Source organism: Aedes aegypti, chromosome 1 (assembly GCF_002204515.2).
Source record: "Aedes aegypti strain LVP_AGWG chromosome 1, AaegL5.0 Primary Assembly, whole genome shotgun sequence".
NCBI lineage: Eukaryota > Metazoa > Arthropoda > Insecta > Diptera > Culicidae > Aedes > Aedes aegypti.
The window spans coordinates 270,256,380-270,279,628 of NC_035107.1; the positions used below are offsets into that span (position 1 = coordinate 270,256,380).

The 23,249-nt window shown below is 38.7% G+C and overlaps 1 protein-coding gene and 1 long non-coding RNA gene across 3 annotated transcripts in view; one reads left to right on the top strand and one right to left on the bottom strand.

Moving 5' to 3' along the window:
- LOC5575787 (cytoplasmic polyadenylation element-binding protein 2) overlaps window positions 1–23,249 on the top strand; it is a 1,148,023-nt gene that overhangs the window by 1,042,192 nt on the left and 82,582 nt on the right. The window lies entirely within an intron of this gene.
- On the bottom strand, window positions 16,331–17,078 carry LOC110674114. The gene is made up of 2 exons (XR_002498679.1): window positions 16,790–17,078; window positions 16,331–16,516 (listed from the first exon to the last, which is right to left on the bottom strand). It is a non-coding gene; the product is annotated as an uncharacterized LOC110674114 (long non-coding RNA).

The window sequence follows — 23,249 nt, forward strand, 5'->3', positions numbered from 1 at the left end:
GTAACGCAGTACAAACGATTCTGCTTATCGTTTTGATTATATTAACGACGTAAAGTGGTCTTCGTACGCTTGACATGTCAGAGAGTTTCGTCTGAACGTAGTCTGATCGCATGGTGAGCTCGTTTTATATTGTTTTTACTTTGTTACATTTTCAATCACACAAATTTAACTTTTTTTTATCGAACTGTCAATATTCAATTTTAACATAATGACATAAACAACACGAATCATTATCAAAGTTACATTCCAATTCTGCTACCAACCTTGTTTGTACAATATTAAACAAGCATTTCAGCAAATGCTGCTACTTTGACCCGGCAAACAACTATTTAATTGCAACATCAATACCCATCACGGTAATTAATCAAACCCCACACTGGCCTGGCCGACCCCGGAAAGCGACTGTCGCAAGCGAGAAATAGTTTCCTCTTATAATGAGTATCTAATTTATCATCCCTTCCCGTTTCCCGGATGGACAGCCCCATCTCTCAGACAACCATTCCGGGATGCAGAATCAAAAACGCATTCCTGGTCGTAAAATTCCCGTTCGCCTTTTGCGCTGACCGACCGTCATTACGATGCTTTGGAAACAAGAACCGTACAGATATACAGACCAGGAAAATCGGACAAATTGTTGGAAAGTTTTAATCAGCGATCAAAGCATTTATGGTGTATGGAATTTTGGCAGTTGCTAACCTTACGAACTGTCAAAATTTCATATAAATCCAACACTAAGAATACTTCGTGGTACGCCAACGATTAAATTCATTAAGTTAATAAATAAAAGCAATGACAAACGACTGACCATTTGTCTGTTATGGTGACAGCATCCATTGGCAAGAGTTCAACCATTGTCAACCATTGTTCAACCTGTCGGAAAAGGTTGACATTCCAATCTAATTGCATTTGATTTTAATGAAAGCGATATCCCTATTAGGGCATCATCAGGTTTCGATCGGATTGTTCACTGTGGAATTTGCGATAATTGCACAATGCTGTATTTGTTCCAAATTGCATGAATATAGTTCAATCATTTGCAGATATTCTTACCATACTCATTATGGTTATTCAATGGTTCATCATACAAACCATGAGTTTTAGTTTACTTCAGGATGCATTTAAAGTCAGTGACTGAAATTCCATCGAAAATCAACAAACACCGACAGTGCTACCACAGACAAACAGACGTCACACTCTCACCGATGTCCATCGACCACCTTTTTAACAGCCGATTCAAATATATGGTAGATGGCCAATCCACCACCCGCAGCGCTCGCATCGTTTTTGTTCGCGTTTGACGTTTACACACTACCGCCATCTGTTGGTGCATCGGCCAAACACACCGATTTTAGCATTGGGCGTACATGTCATCGTGACTATGATTTTGATCGGGATTTGTTCTAAGTGTTACGTCTGTTTGTCTGTGGTGCTACATTATTTTATTTCAATTTCTGCTTTCCATACCATATTAGCTATGGTTCTCTTCCGCTAGAAAACCATTGCTCGTTTGATTGTGTTATGATCTGAATCTGAAGGTTCCGGGAATTGAAAATGCAACAACCTTTCTCGTTTACATCTCACTCTGTTCGATTGAAAGGCCACAGTAGCCAAAAGGCCACCGCCCTGACAATCGACAAAGCAAGCGCTCAAAGTTGTACCCGTCAATGGGCATAACCTCAAAGCAGAATTTTTGCGTTGTTTGTTTTTTACTTTTAATTTCGACAAACAGCATTTCATCCGATGCTGCCAGACCAGCTGCGTATACACTTTTTTTTTTCTCGCGCCCTTACGACTTTTTGATGAAATCGAAACGGCGAACGGCCGAATGCGGCTTCAATCGAGCTTTTTTCAATCAAATTATTCATGCGGCAGCCATTTTTTTCATTTTTTTGCGCGCAGTCCGTCCCAACTTGACATTTGGCCCCTTGAAAGTGGTTTGTTGTTTGCGGTAGTGGGCATTGTTCTTTTTGCGGATTTCGATGACGGTGTGGACGTGTTTGTGTGAGAAAAAGTGCAATTGACATGTCGGGGTGGTTTCATTTGTCGGTTTGCCTTTGTTTTTTGCTGCATTGGGCTTTAAATCTGAACCATTGTGCGAGCAGTCAATTCGTATGTTAACGCTAATGGATTAATTGGCGGGATGAATGGTTCATCGGACGATTGTGGCTTTTTCATTATATCTATGGCAGAGATGAAATAAATGCATCGGAGTTACTTAAAAACAAAGTGAATTTTTAGCAACTTAAAGGGCCTATGCACCTGAAAAAAAAGAAGTTGATTATCACTTAAGTCTGTCATGAAAATTTCATTTAATAGCCTCAATTTAAAAGCATTTAATAGCCGTTTTTTATGCACTGAATTATGACGTGTCGTAATAGTCATTACGCAACTAAAATCAGTTACGTTATGACCGTTACGCAACACTATTTCATTTCTCAACTGTTTTGAATTGCATAATAGTAGTTTAGGCAACAAGTTGTAGAATGATGATTTTTACAGCACATGTCGTACATTTATGGATTATTATTCTGCAACGAGTTGCATACAAAATTTGTTGCAATTTTGGGTGTATTTACCATTGTTTTTGAATTTTTGAAAATGGTTGCGTAATGACTGTTACAACACCGCGTGATTGAATGCAGAAAAATTGGTCGATTCATGACAGATTGGCGTGATGAAAAACATCCTATTATGATGAAAAATTGTAAAAAGAATCATTACACAACAGATTTTGGAAATAGCAAATAATGATGTAAGAAACTCGTTGCAGGACTCGGTTTTTACGACATTCGTCGTAATTATCCAACTCGGCAAGCCTCGTTGATATTTTTAAGAACATTTCAGTTTTAATTGGAAATACATGCTTATTCTGCTCTGCACAATAAGCGCAACAATAAAACATAGATTCTATCCTATTTCCTATTGTTATCATATCAGGAATGATACCTTCAAGGTTTGCATATTTTTTATAGTGCAGGAAAGGAAGTACTACACACTAAGAAAAATCTACACGCCAAGGTCGTGTGTTTTACTTATAGATTTGCGCAATGAGGAAAACCACATGACTTGAGTGTGGTAGCCATATGGATTTCGTCTTTGACTTCACGGTATAATAACATGTGTATCAACATTAGGTTGTCATGAGAAATAAACATGAATGATAATAAATCTTCGAGCTGTTTAGTAGAATACCTATAAGTAGATGAAAAAAACCGAATTTAGTACTATACCATTTAATTCCACTAGAGTTTGTATCCTTTGACAGATACGCGTATTTCGACCTCAACTGTAAGGCCGTCTTCAGTGTCGTGTACTAGACTCGACAAGTCGAGTCTAGTACACGACACTGAAGACGGCCTTACAGTTGAGGTCGAAATACGCGTATCTGTCAAAGGATACAAACTCTAGTGGAATTAAATGGTATAGTACTAAATTCGTTTTTTTTTTCATCTACTTAAACATGAATGTCTAAATATTAAATCATGAAAACCAACTGATTTGCTTATTGAATTCGAAATGTAGTGGCTTTAGATAGTCATGTGTGGTAGAACATGAATGTCATGAGACTGAAAGTAGAAATTTGATAGAAGAAATCTTGCTCCCCAAAATATGGATTCGAGGCTCCTCTGCTCGTCGCAAGCTCACTTGAATATTTTTTATTTTTTTCCAAACAAGTGGGTCAGCAACAAGCGGGGCTCTGCAAATCCATAATTTAGGAAGCCCAGGATTAGCATATTTCATTTTATTCGAAACTGAAAGCAAGGAAAATCTGTTAGTGGAATCCGATTTTTCTCTAACACCATACATTATATCCAACGCTGGAAGTAATGCATTTCATTTATAGAAAATTAGAATGAACTCCTCATATTCACTCGGACATCTTCACAAATATTAAGAAAAACGAACCCGCAAATTTTCCTCTAACACTTTCAGCTTCAGAATTTGCTTCTTCTCTTTGGAACATGATGATGACTGTCGTTCGACACGAGGTCCGCCCGCAATTTAGTTCGCTATGAATTGATCACTAATAATTTAGAAATTTGGAACACGGAAATCGACAGCAATCTCATCGATTTCATATCGACCAACATGAACATGATGATCATGACACAAGATAACCATAAGTTAAACACACTGAATCCGTGTAGGGTGATGATCTATGCACCCATAGGTTGACGCATATGAATTTGAAATTGAAAGCTTTAGGAACTTATGTGGAAAACTATGGAATTCATGTTGTCGGTTGATGAATCAGTCCATGAAGCAAAACTAAAGAATTGAATGTGTAATACACACGAAGTTCGTAAGAAAATCACAACAAATCGACATAGACGTTCATGAATCGATCCATAATTGTAAACACACGGATCAAGTGTGTGGATTTTTTTCAGTGAAAATTATACGAGAGTGATTTGAAATCACCATTATTATCACGGATTATCCGTTATGAATACATTTCTAAATTGGTCGCAACGGTCACGAGTTTGAAACCGATGGCGCTATTGTTCCGCCTTCAGCTGAATTTCCCCATTCACAAAGCATTCCAATAATGCATCCAAAATTCCTCGCGAACAAAATGGGGTGGCGGTGCTGATGGTGGTGGTGATAGCTATTATGTGTCACACACGTGTTTGCCAATAAATTAGACGCTCATTAATCTCACGTTTCTTCGTATGGCCTCCGATTGGACCCACACACCATCAAAAGCTGCCGCCGCAGCAATGATTTATCGCTCATTTGACCACATCTGCATCCTCCTGGCTGCTGCTGCGGACGTTACGCGTGACCAATAACAATAGAGGCTCATCCCTCGCGCCCGTGCGTGAAATGGCACACGATGTTTAGAGCACAGTGTACATCGGTCTGAAATGCGTAATGTCACGTTGAATTCTTTCGAAATCGAATCATATTAAACATCGATTTGAATGCTCAAATCAATGTTTTAGAAAAGCGTCATCTTCTTTGATGACGATTTGAAATGTTCTGGGAACACTGGCAGCGATGCCAGATATAAGGACATGGTGTAATTTTGGAAACATTTCACATACTCTGTACACCAAAGAAAAAGATTAATGTGGAGTGTTTTATACTCAAACATAAATTAGTCATCAAACTACTAAAATGTATGCATTTTGGACCATTTTCTATCTGCCTAATTTTTATTCTGCTGTGAATTTTAACACGAACTGTAATTTCGACTGAATTCAAGCTTGGCGATGCATTAACACAGAAGAATAGAGTAACGACTGTTTATTTCGTTCTTAAACGCTAACAGTTGGCGCAATCGGCAATAAGTACAGACAACAACCTTTCGAACATTCAATTTCTCTCACTGGCCGCCGAGCGGCGACACTGATGTTTGTATTCCACTCACTGATCGCGCTACGCTGGATACTCAAATTTCTCAAACTTCCAACACAAACGCATGGAAGAATGGTAGTCGAGAACTGTCAAAACGTATGGAAAATAATGAAAAAACGTAAATTACTTGCAATTAGGAAACTGGATAAAAAAGAAGTGATTAGAAATCAAGCGTAATGTGAATACATAACTTTTTGTGTTTAGTTCATCTTCCGTGATGCTTTTTTTGCTCCAGGATTTCGTTTTTACTACCACTGAAAAAGAGCCATCTATTGCCTTCTCAGTTTTGAATGTCACCCTATTAACAATAATAGATCGTTTGAATGGCAAAGAAAGCTCTCAGTTCTTAACTGTGGAAGTGCTCATAAGAACATTAAGCTGAAAAGTAGGCTCTGTCCCAGTGAGAACGTTAATGCCAATAAGAAGAAGAACAAAAAAAGAAGGTCGTATGAATAAACTGAGCAAAAGCTTTTTCTTTACTCAAATCCATCTGTGAAATCATTTCCTTGAACATTTACTCAAGTTGGTATGATAAAACGGGGGATCATGCACCTAAAAACAAAACTAATCGCTTATTGAGATGTGTAAGAAAATTCTTGACCAATTCTGTCAAAGACATTTTTTTAGCATAATAGTATGCTAAGCTTTAATAAAATGCAACTCCTACAAATTTTTGCAAACTTTCATGGAATTAATCCAAAAATATGCTTCACCGCTATTTCTACGATTTTGTCAGAGTTTCTCAGAGTTAATTTCAATAAAAAAAATCCAATAAATTCTGTATCCATGTTTTTTTTTTTTACTTTTAAGTGGTAATTTTACCTTCAACGAAAAACTACTTTAATAATAATAAGGTAATATCGTCACTATATTTTCATTAGGTTTTCTTCTTAAACTAAAACATATGCAAGTTCTTAAATTCTGTAAAAAAAATCCCCAGAAATAATCAGTGATGTTTTATTCCTTCTTGAATTCTTACAGACATTACGTTAAGAATTCTTTCAGAACATGATTTGTATTTGTAGTTAGTATTCCACTTTTCCAAATCCGTATAGCAGGGCCTTTCGCTTGACCCCTGTTATCATATTTTGTAGCCACCTTGTCTACCTTCTTCGCTGCAGAACGCCAGTTAGCCAGAAAATGGCACAAAAGTCAGAACTGAAAAAGCAGTTTTTCTCCTTTTAAAACTACAAATTGATAAAAATAAAAACACACAGCATTTTTATTTGGCAAATAAAAGAGCTGTGTGTTTTTATTTTCTTCGATTTGTCTATTTAAAAAAAGAAAATTGCTTTTTCAGTTCCGACTTTTGCACCATTTTTACTTGGGCCTTAAACTGCTTCTCGTTCTAGCAGGTATTTTGGTCTTCTTTAGGTTCCACTTGACAATAGCCCAATATTTCTCAATTTGGCGGAGCTCTGGCGTGTTGGGAAGGTTCTTGTCCTTGGGAACCACCTGCACGTTGTTGGCGGCGTACTACTGCATGGTCTTTTTACCGTAATGGGAAGCTGCCAAATCCGGCCAAAACAGTATAGAACAATCGTGTATCTTCAGAAAAGGCACCAGACGTTTATTCAAACACTCTTTCACGTAAATGTCTTGGTTAACAGTCCCGGTTGCTATGAAAATGCTGCTTTTTAAGTCAAAAGTACAGATGACTTGCCAAACCAGATATTTCTATGCGAGTTTCGACAGTTTCACATGCTTGGAAATATCTGGTACCTCTCCTCTTCCTTTAATACAGCAAACTCATGTCCCGGGAGCTGTTTGTAGTCGGCTTTGACGTAGGCTTCGCCGTCCATTACCTTGCAGTCAAACGTCGTCAACATCTTCGTGCACAGCCTCCGAGATCGCGCATTGGCCATCGTATTTTGCTTATCCTTGCGATTTGGAGTCACTGCCTTCTTGTCAGTCGACAGTCCGGCTCGTTTTTTGGTATACGATGCACGGTTGTAGATGACACGCCCAGCTTATTTGAGGCATCTCGGAGAGGATGGGGTTCCGCTTGAAACTACCGGCTACCTTCTTTGTCGACGCAGAGGCTTTCGGTTTTTTCGATTCCCTCTCCAAGAGTGAATTTAAAATAAAAAAAAGGAGCAACATTCTACACACACCTTCAAAATGAGAGGTGTTCAAATTTTTGACTGTATCACCCTTTATTTGTGGTTTTCCCAAGAATTATTCTTAAGATTATTCCGGGATGATCTTCAACCTCAGCAGGTGAATCAGCTGATTCATGCGAAGATCCCTTATCGATTTCGTGAGATATTTTTCTTTCACTCAGGAGATCTTCCAAGAGCTTTGGAGGAGTTCGTTGACAACAGTTTAGCATGCAACAAGTTTAGCAGGCAAGATTCCTTAAAGACAACTGAGAATATTCGTGACTGATTTTTACTAGATCTGTGGTGGATTCTGGACGAAACCAATGGATGCTGTCTGGTGAGATTTTTGGCATACGCCTCTAGTTTTTATGGAACTTCAAAAATTCTCCAAAAAGTTTCTCTTGTTGAGGCTGTTTCATTAGGGTGAAGATAAATAGAAGCAACATCTTAAAACTAAAAGAGCACAAATCTAGAGAATCAGACAGCCGTTCAAGTTGAACACTTGATCGATTGGTCGCTTACTGGTGGTGTCCAATCGATCAAACTTTCAAGTCAAACCGTTGTCGATTTTCGATTTGAGAAAATCTTTATAAAATTCAAAAACTCGATTGAGTTTTGCAGCATATTTTTTTTTATTTCCATTGCACAGTAACGCATGGCCGGACAAAACCTCAAAAATTCATGTTTCCAAAATCACTTATTATGGTTTTTTATAGACTCCTATACCATTGAGTGACAATTTCTCAAAATTAAACATTGTTCTGGTTTGTTTTCGATTTTTGGAAGCATCATAAGTGGTCTGCCTAAAATTTATCAACTATGGTTTACCTAGCAAACTTCAAACAGCTGTATCTCAATGAAATCATAACCGATTTAAGCTCATAGGCTTCATTTGGAAGCGTAGTCTTAAGTTTTTGATTGGGCAATGAATACATTATTTTTTATTAGTTGTTATTTTTAGCAAAACTGTTTTTTACAATCATCCATATTTTCAGACGTGCAATAGATTTTCTTGCCCCTAAAAAATCCATTTTCATTTTTCATTATAATTTATCTATTTCATCATTTAAATCTGTATAATGTGTCATAGCTCGTTTAAAACTTTGTTGAAATTACTAAAAGGAAATTGAATTTGTATCTCTCGTTCTGGTCTATGTAAAATTTTCTGCACTACAACCTTTTTTGTAATAATAGTTTTTCTATTCGATTGGATGAAAAATCTAATTTGGTTTAGCCAAATTTCACTAGAAAATCAAATTTCTAATTTGACAGTTATTTCCAACGGGATGATATCAGGTATCTAATGTAGTTATTAGATTACCATTACCAAGCGATTTGGGACGTATTTGAGGTTTTGTCCGATCTTTGTATGAAGACCCATCGTGCATCGGTGGCCTATTATTTTACCTCGCGGGCCAAAACATAACAACATTTTTGGCAGAATACAAGCAAAGTTCGAAATTCGAACTTACTCTGAGCAAATATCGTTTTATTCATACGGTTTTGTGTGAATGAATGCTCAGAGACTTTACTTTGTCCAAATTGGGTTGAGCATGAGTTAGTACTCGGTAGCTGTTGCGAAACGTCTCGTAAAAGTACTTATAAAGCCATTTTACGAAGCCTGGTCAAATGACAGGAGACCTGGGATTTTTCAATCATCGGCGTCAGTTTTCGCGATGATGATGGTTGATGACTGTGCGCATTTCTAGCGTAGCTTTTCATCCAGGCGAAAACTTAAATGGAGAAAAATTATTAAAATATTTCTGATCACAAAAGTGCTTTTTTATGTGCAATATGGGTAACAAAGAGGTAGCTGATACAATAACTAGGTGTAATGTTGCAGTAACGAACATTTTTGGATCTCATTTTTGTCATTTTCTCCATGTCCTCGTTTGGTAAGATGAGGCGTTATTGAATATCACGCTGGATTTAATCCCAGGTCTCCTGTCAATTGACGCCGTTGTGGCGATCAGCTGTTCCGAAACGTCTCGTAAAATGGCTCATAAGCCATTTTAAGAGACGTTTCGAAACAGCTAATCACCACAACGACGTCAATTGACAGGAGACCTGGGATTTTGTTTTGATAAAACACAGCGTGATTTTCAACAACGCCTCATCTTACCAAACAGGGACATGGAGAAAATATCAAAAAAGAGATCCAAAAATGTTCGTTACTGCAACATTTCACCTAATTATTGTGTCAGCTACCTCTTTGTTAACCATATTTCACATAAAAAGGCAATTTTGTGATCAGAAATATTTTAATAAATATTCTCCAGTTAAGTTTTCCCTTGTGTGAAACGCTAGAAATGCGCACAGTCATCAACCATCATGTTCGCAAAAACCGAAAACTGTAATAAAAGCAGTGTTCCCAACTTCAGGAAAAAAAATGTGTATTGGAGAACTGCTGCACTGCTCATGTTCGCATAACTGACATTAGCACAAATATGACCAAAGTACATTATTTCATTCCAATGATTTTTTTAATAATACACCCGTTGGACATGCGAATAGCACTTGTTTGTTCGCAACTGAATTTTAAGAGTAAAACGATCGATGATTGACATGAGTAGGGGTGAAATGCACAAGTTAAGCAAGATGCCAAAATGAAGACCAAAAATAACATAATGAAATTTTTCACGAATCTACACCCGAAAGAATATTGTTTAAACTACCGAATCCATTGTAGAACTAAGAACTGCACCAACGATTTTCAACCGACTACTAAATTTCGACAGAAGTAAAAATGCAGTCGGAAACACAAAACTAAAACAGTACTGTGATTTGTCTGCAGCTGCGTAACCATCTATTAGGACAATCTTTAACAATCGTTGTATAGAGCGTATACGGCTGGTCCAACCGGATGTAGACCGAATGCTACAATCAATCACACGTGAGTGAATTGTATTTCTCTGAAGCTGGTTGCATTGTTCCTTACCGTCATGTGATATGACCTCTGTCGATACCCCGATATCAATCCCCGGATACAGAACCAAATACTCAATCTACAAAGTACAAAAAGATGATTCTGTTGACCGATTTGAAGCCTCAATCTTGAGCCTGCTCGGCTCCGTCCATCTAAATACGGATAGTCATCGCATAGGTACCGATTGAAAGACTGTCCCATCTCCATCCACCACATCAGAACTGGTGCTTCCCAACAAAAGAATGTTTTGTTGCCAAGCCTCTAACCCCTCTCTAGCGTGTCCTTCATGCTTTCTGGTGGTGGAATTCGAATGTCCGGTATAAGGCGCTATGGATCTTGATTCTCGTTTCGGATCGAGTGTTTATCGACACGGACGTCGCTTGTCACTTTCAATCGGCCTTATTCTGCCGCATCGGAATGAATCGATGTGTCCTTTCCTTCGGTTCGCAGGCATAACTTAGCTGGAAGCTACATATCGCCAGAGGACAGTCATTCCACGGCAGTATGGTTTACCATGGGCCAGACATTGAAAGTTTTGCGACAAAGTTCCAAGCACTTTCATTGAGGACAAAAATGTACCTAAAAGTGAAGTCTACAGTAATAAGGAATTCATCTCTATTAGGGGTTTGAACTTCTGTCACGAAATTTCGATATCTGGCCCATAGTGGGTTGAAGTGACCATCATCAGTGTGACGATGGCCAGCTTCTTTTTGCCATTCGGTGCGCTTTTGCCTCTAACTAAGCTCCATGGTTGGTTTTTGTCCTTTTCCGTACTCTAGGTTATGTCTATTTGCACACGCTGACCGACGTGCAAAACGACATTATGATTTATCTTTCTGTGTCACACACATCTTTTGTTGGATGGTGAGTTGTGGGTGTTAGGATGTTAGGAGAGAGTGAGGGATGGCAAATGGAGAAAACACATTTTCTTCGTCGCATTTGTGACAGAACAAAAACCAGGCAGGACTTGAGGGAGTGATGATACCCTTCGGAGAGAGTGGTTAGAAGGTGACTTCTGAAGGTGGAAACGAGTTTCGACGTCCATTGTTGGTCATCAATTTAGTGTGTATACATAGAATTAGAGAGGGATGATGGGTGTGGTCATTTAGATCACTGGTGTCGCTTCTGCACAGATGAGGAATGTAAATCTGTCACAAGCCAAACATGACGAGCGGAAAGTGTGTCAGTTAATGAGCCATTTTACGAGACGTTTCGGAACAGCTGATCGCCGCAACGGCGTCAATTGACAGGAGACCTGGGATTAAATCCAGCGTGATTTTCAATAACGCCTCATCTTACCAAACGAGGACATGGAGAAAATGACAAAAATGAGATCCAAAAATGTTCGTTACTGCAACATTACACCTAGTTATTGTATCAGCTACCTCTTTGTTACCCATATTGCACATAAAAAAGCACTTTTGTGATCAGAAATATTTTAATAATTTTTCTCCATTTAAGTTTTCGCCTGGATGAGAAGCTACGCTAGAAATGCGCACAGTCATCAACCATCATCATCGCGAAAACTGACGCTGATGATTGAAAAATCCCAGGTCTCCTGTCATTTGACCAGGCTTCGTAAAATGGCTTATTGCATTGTTCAAACTTAAAGATTGTTCTTATTTAGAGGCAAGTATCGACATCCCCCATGTGTAAAGGTTAGAGTCAATGAATGGATGGCTAAGTATAGTGTTTCAGAAGAAAACTAGAAATTGTAAAGGTATTTCAAAAAATCGGCTCCATAATGCCTGATAGCGTAAGAGCCTATCAAATAAATAATTGAGTAAAAAAATACTTCGATATAAACGATATAAACCATGGAAATGCTTTAGTTCAAAAAATGTTTGCATAGTAGAAGGTAGCAAATATCGTAAAAACATGATAGTACTTTTAATGGATCTTCTTTTTCTTGGCATTACGTCCCCACTGCTACATAATCTGCTTATCAGCTTAATTTTCTAAGGGCCAATTTCTTCACCTTCGTGAAGGTTTTTTTTAGGTCGTGAACCACGTTCACCCATATGGCTGAACTTGGTTTAAGGCCTAAGCGGTGGTGAAGAAACCGCTTATAAGAGCACTTCTACAGTTATTGGCTGAGAACTTTCTTTGCCAAAATGTGTCATGTTCGCATTTGTATACACTACCCGTCATAAATACGGACTCACTGAAATAAGTATTGCAACACTCAGCTGAATAATGAATCACCCCCGAAAAGTTTAGCATCACCTCAAAACAGGTTAATTCACATTGTTATATCTCGAGATCCTTACGACTTGCAAAGAAGCGATCTTCAGCAAAGTTGTTCAGGGGATCAAGGACATCCGGAAAGCGAACAGTTTAGTTTGCGATTTTGCCGCTAGGTGGCGCTAGTGAGCATTTAAAATTGAGCATTTTGAACTAGTTCTAGCTTATGATCCATAAGAGATAGAAAGTTCGAGTCTTCGGCAAAGTTGCTCAGGGGTTCAAGGACATTCAGTAAGGGAACTGTTTAGTTCGCGATTTTGCCGTTAGGTAGCGCTAGTGAGCATTTAAAATTGAGCATTTCAAACTAGTTCTAGCTTGTGATCCGAAAGAGATAGAAAGTTCGGATCTTCGGCGAAGTTGCTCAGGGGTTCAAGGACATCCGGAAAGCGAACAGTTTAGTTCGGGATTTTGCCGCAAGGTGGCGCTAGTGAGCATGTAAAATTGAGCATTTTGAACTAGTTCTAGCTTGTGATTCATAAGAGATAGAAAGTTCGAGTCTTCGGCAAAGTTGCTCAGGGGTTCAAGGACATCCGGAAAGGGAACAGTTTAGTTCGCGATTTTGCCGTTAGGTAACGCTAGTGAGCATTTAAAATTGAGCATTTCAAACTAGTTCTAGCTTGTGATCCGAAAGAGGTAGAAAGTTCGGATCTTCGGCGAAGTTGCTCAGGGGTTCAAGGACATCCGGAAAGCGAACAGTTTAGTTCGGGATTTTGCCGCAAGGTGGCGCTAGTGAGCATGTAAAATTGAGCATTTTGAACTAGTTCTAGCTTGTGATCCATAAGAGATAGAAAGTTCGAGTCTTCGGCAAAGTTGCTCAGGAGTTCAAGGACATCCGGAAAGGGAACAGTTTAGTTCGCGATTTTGCCGTTAGGTAACGCTAGTGAGCATTTCAAACTAGTTCTAGCTTGTGATCCGAAAGAGATAGAAAGTTCGGATCTTCAGCGAAGCTGCTCAGGGGTTCAAGGACATCCGGAAAGCGAACAGTTTAGTTCGGGATTTTGCCACAAGGTGGCGCTAGTGAGCATGTAAAATTGAGCATTTTGAACTAGTTCTAGCTTGTGATCCATAAGAGATAGAAAGTTCGAGTCTTCGGCAAAGTTGCTCAGGGGTTCAAGGACATCCGGTAAGGGAACAGTTTAGTTCGCGATTTTGCCGCTAGGTGGCGCTAGTGAGCATGCAAAATTGAGCATTTTAAACTAGTTCTAGCTTGCGATCCACAAGTGATAGAAAGTTCGAGTCTTCGGTAAGTAAAGAACAGAAATAAAGTAAAGGACATCCAAATATCAAATTTTTTGGTTCCTAATTTTGCCACTAGGTTGCACTAGTACGCATATTTAATTAAATATATGAAACAAATTCTATTTTTCGAGCTAGATGAGATAGGAAGTTTGAATCTTCGGCAAAGTTGTTCAGAAAGTCAAGGGCATCCAGGAAACAGTTTACTCTGGAGGGATGACTGTACCTTAACATAATGAATTTGATAAGATAGAATTTCCAGAATGCTGTTCAGAAATCCTTTGACATTTGGAAGTTGAAGTGATTAGGGATGGAATCATATTAAATTAAAGTGATTCAGGTCTGATCAAATGTATATTCAAGTGTATCATATCTGATTCATATGCTAGTGATTCTGGTATGACTTACTCCATGTGTAAGTGATTCAGTCAGGACTCAGCAACTTTGCCGAAGACCCGAACTTTCTATCTCTTATGGATCACAAGCTAGAACTAGTTCAAAATGCTCAATTTTAAATGCTCACTAGCGCCACCTAGCGGCAAAATCACGAACTAAATTGTTCCCTTTCTGAATGTCCTTGAACCCCTGAGCAACTTTGCCGAAGACCCGCACTTTCTATCTCTAATGGATCACAAGCTAAAACTAGTTTGAAATGCTCAATTTTGCATGCTCACTAGCGCCACCTAGCGGCAAAATCGCGAACTAAACTTATCCCTTTCTGGATGTCCTTGAACCCCTGAACAACTTTGCCGAAGACTCGAACTTTCTATCTCTTATGGATCACAAGCTAGAACTAGTTCAAAATGCTCAATTTTAAATGATCACTAGCGCCACCTAGCGGCAAAATCACGAACTAAACTGTTCCCTTTCCGGATGTCCTTGAACCCCTGAGCAACTTCGCCGAAGACCCGAACTTTCTATCTCTTTCGGATCACAAGCTAGAACTAGTTCAAAATGCTCAATTTTAAATGCTCACTAGCGCCACCTTGCGGCAAAATCACGAACTAAACTGTTCCCTTTCTGAATTTCCTTGAACCCCTGAGCAACTTTGCCGAAGACCCGCACTTTCTATCTCTTATGGATCACAAGCTAAAACTAGTTCAAAATGCTCAATTTTGCATGCTCACTAGCGCCACCTAGCGGCAAAATCACGAACTAAATTTATCCCTCTCTGGATGTCCTTGAACCCCTGAGCAACTTTGCCGAAGACTCGAACTTTCTATCTCTTATGGATCACAAGCTAGAACTTGTTTGAAATGCTCAATTTTAAATGCTCACTAGCGCCACCTAGTGGCAAAATCACGAACTAAAATGTACCCTTTCCGGATGTCCTTGAACCCCTGAGCAACTTTGCCGAAGACCCGAACTTTCTATCTCTTATGGATCAAAAGCTAGAACTAGTACAAAATGCTCAATTTTAAATGCTCACTAGCGCCACCTAGCGGCAAAATCGCGAACTAAACTGTTCGCTTTACGGATGTCCTTGATCCCCTGAACAACTTTGCTGAAGATCGCTTCTTTGTAAGTAGTAAGGATCTCGAGATATAGCAATGTGAATTAACCTGTTTTGAGGTGATGCTAAACTTTTCAGGGTGATTCAATATTCAGCTGTGTGTTGCAATACTTATTTGAGTGAGTCCGTATTTATGACGGGTAGTGTATGTCTGGCAGGCACGATATTCTATGTTGCGAAGCCAAAAAAATATCAATACCGAAAACATCCCAGGAAACTTCAGCATGGCTACAGACAAACAGACGTAACACTGACAAAATCATCTTCGACTTAACCTGAAATGGCCACCATTCGAAGACCAGTAGAGCAATCATTTTAAAATAAACTTTGAAGTAAATGCAATTAGTTGATTTTACTTCAATATAACCATCAACCTGCTAAATATATTTGCCGAAGACACCAACCTTCTTGCTGATAAGGGTCTTGAGTAAGAGAAGATTGAAGATTTCTTCTCACTAACGCCACCCAGTGAATGAATTCTCAATCAGACCCATCACCGTCAGATACCACTTGATCTGCAGAACAGCTTTGTAGAAGACACCACCCGCATAAACCAAAACAATACAACCACTGTTTCCGAAACTATCCGCAACTATTTGCGACAATTTATGAACAGTTCCATATAACATCAAAAAAAAACAATAAACCAACAATACCATAAACGATTTTTACAGTTTGGGGAATGGTATTTGGGAAAATAACAATGTGGGGAATAGGCGGTTAAGTTATGTAACCATAAAAAAATGCCGATTTTCTCGAACATTTTTTTCCGTTTACAGTTTGAGGAACAGTCGATATACTGTAACAATCCACTGTAAAGCAAACAGTATCGAAATAGTGGAACAATAAAGTCGGTACAAAAATAAATAACGTATTATGGTGCTTTATTGTAATTTTTACCCGATGCCATACTGTTGGTTTTTCTCATTTGAAATAAATAGGCGAACATAAGGTAAAAATATAATAATTGTATTCATATTGCCATCGATTCCAATTACACACTAGCGTTCATGGTGTTATTGCGGACACTATTTTTCCTGATGGAGGTTTCGTTTCCATATGTTTCCGGATTGCCAAGGGTCTGGTCATGTCGTGCCATTGCTTTCCTTTCACTTCTCAAATGGAGTACAGATTCTATAGGAGAAAGGAAACAAACAGATATTATTGTCATATTCCTTGCATAGTAAACGCCGCGCGGCGGATGGTTTGTTTCCCTTAGGGCACTTGCAAAATTTCACGCGACCTTCCTTTGGGAGAACGACGCACCTCACTTAAGCAAATACCGTAATGTTATTCTCCCATAAGAATCATAACGGGGTGAGAAAAGTGCCGCGCGTCGTTCACGAAGGCCGCGTGAAGTTAATACCCCAGTAAGGACAATCACTATTCAATGTCACTAACACTTACCTTACAAAATCTTTGAGTGAAGTTTTCGATTAGTCGGAATGGAAAGGCAAATCCAAAGGTGTCTTCCATTGCCATTTTCCACGGTGCGAATCTGATCTGGCTTTGCGTTGAGTACCCGAAAATAGTTCTTCCATTCGATTGCTGGTAGAAAATCCGGCCTTCGATTCCAGGGGAAAAATCTGCGGTTTCTGCAATAACGATGAAGCGTTTGTGATGGGCAAATAACACCGACAGCACACAAGAATCAGCAGGCTTTTCATGGAAAGCAACAAGAGCTTTTTTGGTGTGGAAATAGTAGTTTACGGAACAAGTTGCAGAATGATGATTTTTACAGCACGAGTCGTAAATTTATCCTACGAGGCTTGCCGAGTAGGATAATTACGACGAGTGCTGTAAAAATCGAGTTCTGCAACGAGTTACGTACAACATTTTTTGCAATTTCGTAGAAGACCGCTTGAGGGTATCAGAAATTATATCAGAATGCATTCACCTTTATTTTACAATTTCTGAAAAATTGTTGTGTAATGATTCATTACGCAACTCAAAACAGTTATGTAATGAAAAAGCGTTGCGTAATGAATCATTACAGCACTGGTTTCAGTTAGGTAATGACTATTCCCGTACTCCATACTTCAGTGCAGGAAAGTAGGCCGTTCCATGACAGATTGGCATGATGAAAAACAGCCTATTACGATGAGAAATTGCAAAAAAGACTTTTTTTTCATTTATTTGCACTCTTTTACAAAATTTTCACTTTTTAGCTTTTTTTTACTTCAAGAACAAAATAAACAGGACACGTTAAAAACAACTCACAGTAGATGTAAATTTTTTATAATTTTGTTTGAAAAATATTGATTTCCGAATCAATGTCCCGACAAAAATCGCAATTCTTGATACATCCACAAATCTTATAAATTTGGACAATAATGATCTTCGGATCAGTTGTGATGGAGGGTAAGATAAATTCTATTGATTCATGAAAATGTAAACATAGTTCTGTTAGTTGTTTTAAGCGTTTGCAGCTAAATGAATTTAAAATATATACACTTACCAACGCGTGCAACTGTTCGCCAAACTGTTAAGCATTTGTAACATATAGTTAAATTGACATGTGTGAGTGTGTTACGGACTCGTTTGCGGATATACAACAGTGAACCATTTGGCGAACGTTGATGCTATGTTTCAACAATATCTCACGGTTTGTCAGCTTTATATAGTTCTACAATGACATTACAGTTTAAGTAATTGTCACCATTCAGTATTTAATACTGAAATGATTCTTTATGGTCTTTAACTTTGAATTTCATATTGTTTAACATAAAAGCAACTGTTTGTAATACGTTAACCTTAACGGAAATAAGTGTTTTACTGTTTTCAATGTATGATAAGTTGTATTTTTCTATGCGGGCAATCTTCTAGTTGATAAAGATCTTTGGATACAAACTATTGAAGAAAGTTTGTTAGATAGCCCTCAATCTCTTGAATATCTTTGTCGAAAACACCAACCTTCGAGCTGATAAGGAACCTTAAGCCCAGACAATTGAAAAAAAAAGTCAGTAGCGCCACCTAGCGGATTAATTTTCAATCAGGCACTTCACCGCCCTTGATCTGCTGAACAGCTCTACCAAAGACACCAACCTTCTAGCTGATAAGGATCTTGAGATACAAATGATTGAATAAAATGTGTCACAAGCGCCATCTAGTGAATAAATTCTCAATCAGATTTGTCATCGCCTGTTAGTCCTTCAATAACTATGCCGAAGACACCAACCTTTTACCTCATTTAGATGTTGAGATATCCGTTTGAGGCCAATTTTGGATCCTTTATGCCCTCGCTTGCGTTTACTTCAAAGTTTTGTTCTAATGGTCTCCGAATTGTGGCCTTTTAAAGATTCAAGGTTCATCTCAGGCTTTTAAGGGTTAAACGACCGATTTAAATTTCTTATGTTTCCTTATCTCACAACTAGAGGCGCGCGTATCGTTTTCATTCGCGTTTAATGTTTCTCACTGGCGTCAGCTGTAGCCATGTTGCACATAATCGTATTTCTTGCAACATGGCCACCAGATGATGACTGAAGTGGGCGATAAGTTTTAAAGAAAATTGTTGCGTCTGTTTGTCTGTGATTATAATATGTGACAAGGTTTCTTGAAGGGAAGTTCATCAATCAAAACAGTCAGTGGGTGCGGGGTGAAGCAAATTTCTGGGAAGGTGGAAGTGAATACCGTTTCTATGGTGTTTTAAGGGTTTGTTTATTGCAAGAAACAGCAGTTGAGTGAAAATTTTCTCGCGCCCTCGTAGGCTTTTCTGTAGTGGTTTCATCTTCATGCTAAGTATGCTGTTTCGCTCAAGAAAAATAAAGAAATTCCTTGACTGAAAGGGTCAAGAAATTTCCTACAGAGAGCCCCCTTTGAAGTGACATTTCTTCTCAACTGCGTACTGCGATCAGAAAAAAGTGATTTTCTTGACCATTTCTTGGGAGAAATTTTCCACGCATCGAGATAGGCGATTCCTTTTCTTGTCAGTAGCAAACCGGCCTTCAAGGCTGGTTTGCTACTGACAAGAAAAGGAATCGCTTATCTCGATGCGTGGAAAATTTCTTCCCAGAACTGGTTCAGAAAATCACATTTTTCTGATCGCAGTAGAGAAGACATGTTATTTCAAATGGGGATCTCTGTAGGAAATGTCTTGACCCATTCAGTCAAGAAATTTCTTTGCTTTTCTTGAGCAAAACAGCATTCATACTTTGCTTCAATGTAAAATACACTTACACGCTAAGAAAATAGAATATTAGTTGGCTTATATGCCATACTAAAACCATATTCGATCCATTCACTCATTGCTATGCATTTAGGTGCAAAAAGCTTTGCTGGTATAAACGGGTTTTAAATTAGACAATGGATTTTTGCATTTAAAGTAATGAATGTATAATGCTCTGTAATCCTTGAAACTGAATAAAATGTGCCATTTTAATTCCGTCCATGTAAACAAAAATAATCGGAAGCAGGTTCTTATTTTATTATCAACAAATTTATTAGTTTTATAAGGATTTGGTTCGTATTGCTGCTTCTAACTGCAGCTTTATTAAATTTATTTTACATCCCGACATTGACTAAACCGTACACCTCCACAATGTAACTCCAGTCTTGCAAAATCCCTTATGCTCAATGAACTCAGCTCCAGAGTAGTGAGCCGCATTTTTCCGGTTTCTTCACTATTATCATGATGGATTTCTTCTAGGAAATCGTCTGAAAAGGTTTCACATCACGATTATAATCGTATACAAAATAGGTTAAAAAATAGCCAGTTAAATTAACATTGACAGCGGATCCAGTAGGAGTGATTAATCTGCCTTCATGGTGAGGATGAATCGAAGCCAAACTTCAAACTTTCAAGTGCACAAATATAGAGAACCGAACGGAACCGTTTAAGATATTCACTTGCTCTTGGAAAATTGAGGAAAATTTCTATGGAAATGGACAGTTCATCGTTGTTCCAATTTTAACATTAATGAATGCCATACTAATTTAAAACCACTCTATGAGCAATCTGTCACATTCTAAAAAAATGCCTGGACAGATATCGTACAGAGAATTGAGAAAACAATCCTTTGAACGATTCTTACACACACTTTTGTCTAATTAATTATGGACTTCAAAAAAAGTATTTTGTTCGATTCAGCTAAAATACTGGAATTTTTTTGGCTCGTCACAGTTCTGAAAGCCTTCCCAAGTAACAATGGAGCATTATATCATTACTTATATAAAGCAACTCCATTGTCCTAAGCCTACCGTTAAAGTAGTTTAAAAGTGGAAAAACACCCTGACATTAGTTCGACTATGCAATGATGTTTATAAAGCAACCAAGCAATTCATAAAGTAATATTAGTGCATTGATACATTTGTAATGTAGGGTTAATGCTCTTTTGCTTGACAGCTCTTGTAATTTGTCGAATAAAAGCAATATCGCATCAGTATTGTTGATATGCAGTAGAATACGTGCAATGTTATAATGCTTGGTGTTACTTGGGTGTATAAGCCAATTGTAGGAGATTCAAGTTAGGTATCGAGATTTAGTTATGTTTCATGTAAAAGTGTTTTTTCATTGTTATCATATATCAGTATTGGCAAAATATTTATTAGCTCCAAGCATGGATGTAAATCTCTATATTTAACAAAAAAAAATGGTCATGAAATGCTTTATGTATGGATTCTGTTAAAAAACTAAAACAGGCAAGTGAGTATAGAAATTACGATTGTACCACTTTTCGGAAATTATCTTAATTCACAATTTCGACACAGCAGTGCCACGTCGTCACAGGTCGTCACCAGAGGCACTCACTTGAAAAAGTTGTTAAATTATCACGCGCTTTTCTGAAGTACTTGCAAGAGGGCTATGGAGTGGAGTGGCAAATTCCGTGACAACGTTACCAGCAATAAACTCGGCAAATGGCGTCTCCCGTGGAGGAGCATATCTCAAATGCCATCCGTGAAGTTGCTCCGAAATATTAAATCCACTCTTTATGACAAGCGGTGCACAACTGACAATAAAATTCAAACGTCGCCGCTAAAGGAGGATGACACCCCCGGAATGCTGATTATAAAGGTAAATGCTTATCTTCGGGTGTGACTCGATGCCATCCATACTTGAAGCCAGAATGTCGTGATTTAGCACTGGAAGTGACATCCAAATCACGTGCGCAGTCAGTATAGATACCCCGACCCGGTGACACCGCCTGTGCCCTCTAGCACAGTGGTTCCCGTATTGTTTTGCAGCTGCGATTCCCCTTTGAGGATCCAAGATTTAAGATCCAAGATCTTAGGATGATTCAACAGACTAACACATTTAACTCACTTCGGCAGAGGAATTTTTAAGAGCTACTGATCTCATATTTCTCCACCCGTTGGGGACCCCTGCTCCAGCCCAACAGACACTCGTGTTGCCACTTTCATTCTAATGATGTCGAATCATAAAATTATACGCTTAAGAATTGTTTTTACAACATCATGCAGCGTTGACCCGGAACACATCCTAAAACAACGGGATTTGCATATTTTCAACGGGCCATCGACGACTACACCGAGCGCCAAAACGGTCATCATGCTTTCCTAATTCAATCCCGTACTCAAATCCAACGGCAAATTAACTTTGTTTCCCCGGATTTGCAACGGGCAATGGTTCGATTTCCTGGCTGGAACTAATCTCCGGCCGAACTCAACTCAATCGATATAATGAGATATTTGGCAAACATGTTGCCCATCGACGCCCCCGAGGGAAGGAAACTGGGGAAGCGAACTTGCCAATCGCTCTGCAAATTGGTCCACTTGCACGGGAACACAGCAATATTTCCCATTAACAATTCGATTAAGACCTTAATGGAATTTATGGCAGCGATATTTATTCCTCATCACCATCGTTTCCCAGTGTCCAGGATTGTAAGTAGCTGGGGGGTAGCTTACTCTCTTCCCCAAACTAAAGTCTATCGATTCCAACTTTTGCCTGTTTGTCATGCCCCTCGGCAAAAATTGGTCTGCAGCATGAAGCACGGCGAACCAAAGTAGGCCTCAGTATTGAAATGGAGCTGAAAGGAGGAGTGAGTAGCAATTGGAGAAAAGTCGGCAGTAGGCCATACGATTCCTGATAGGAATTCCGAAGTACCTCATTCTCGCATGATACTTGGAACAAAGAAATCTTGCCCTTATAATAGGCGGCTGACAATTGCCTTCTTCCGAAGATGACTTCCCCCCACGAGCCACACTGGAGCAGAATACTGTTTTGACGGCCAAAATCTCTAGTACCATAATTCAACAATAATGAGGATTACAACGTTTATTTACAACTGGATGGATTTATATTGGAACTCTTTTAGTAACAAATAATATTGTGTGACATGACGATAGATGTCATCCAAATTTGCAGTGCTTAAGTTTTGGCCGTCGAAAGCAAGGATTTGCCCCAATATGCGACCTAAGGAAAGGTGTTTTGATTTACTTAAAACTCTATAGATGACTGTTCGGGAGAAACCATTACGGACCGGACCGAGGGCAAAAGAAGCAATATAGGGCCATTCATTTCCGAATTAGGGCAAACAGTACAAGGATGCGTGTAATTAAAACAGTTACAGCAATAATTACATGTCGGCTATTTAGATTTATTGACACTGCAATTTGGTGTCCCATTTTGACTGGATGCCGCAGCAAGAGTTCAATAGGAGTGATATCATTTGATCAGTGAGTTATACATCTGCTCACAAAAAAGTATTAATAAGTGCCATGCTGATTCGACTAACTATCCTATTGAGCGAAGCAAATGATGCAAGCTCTGGAATGCAATTAACTTTGCCTTTGTAAATAAATCAATGGCGCCATACCATTATCGAAATTAGAATGAGGACCACCCCACTAATATAAATTCAAGTTTTAATGACATGTACTGCTATTGCATAAGTTTCAGGCGTTTGCG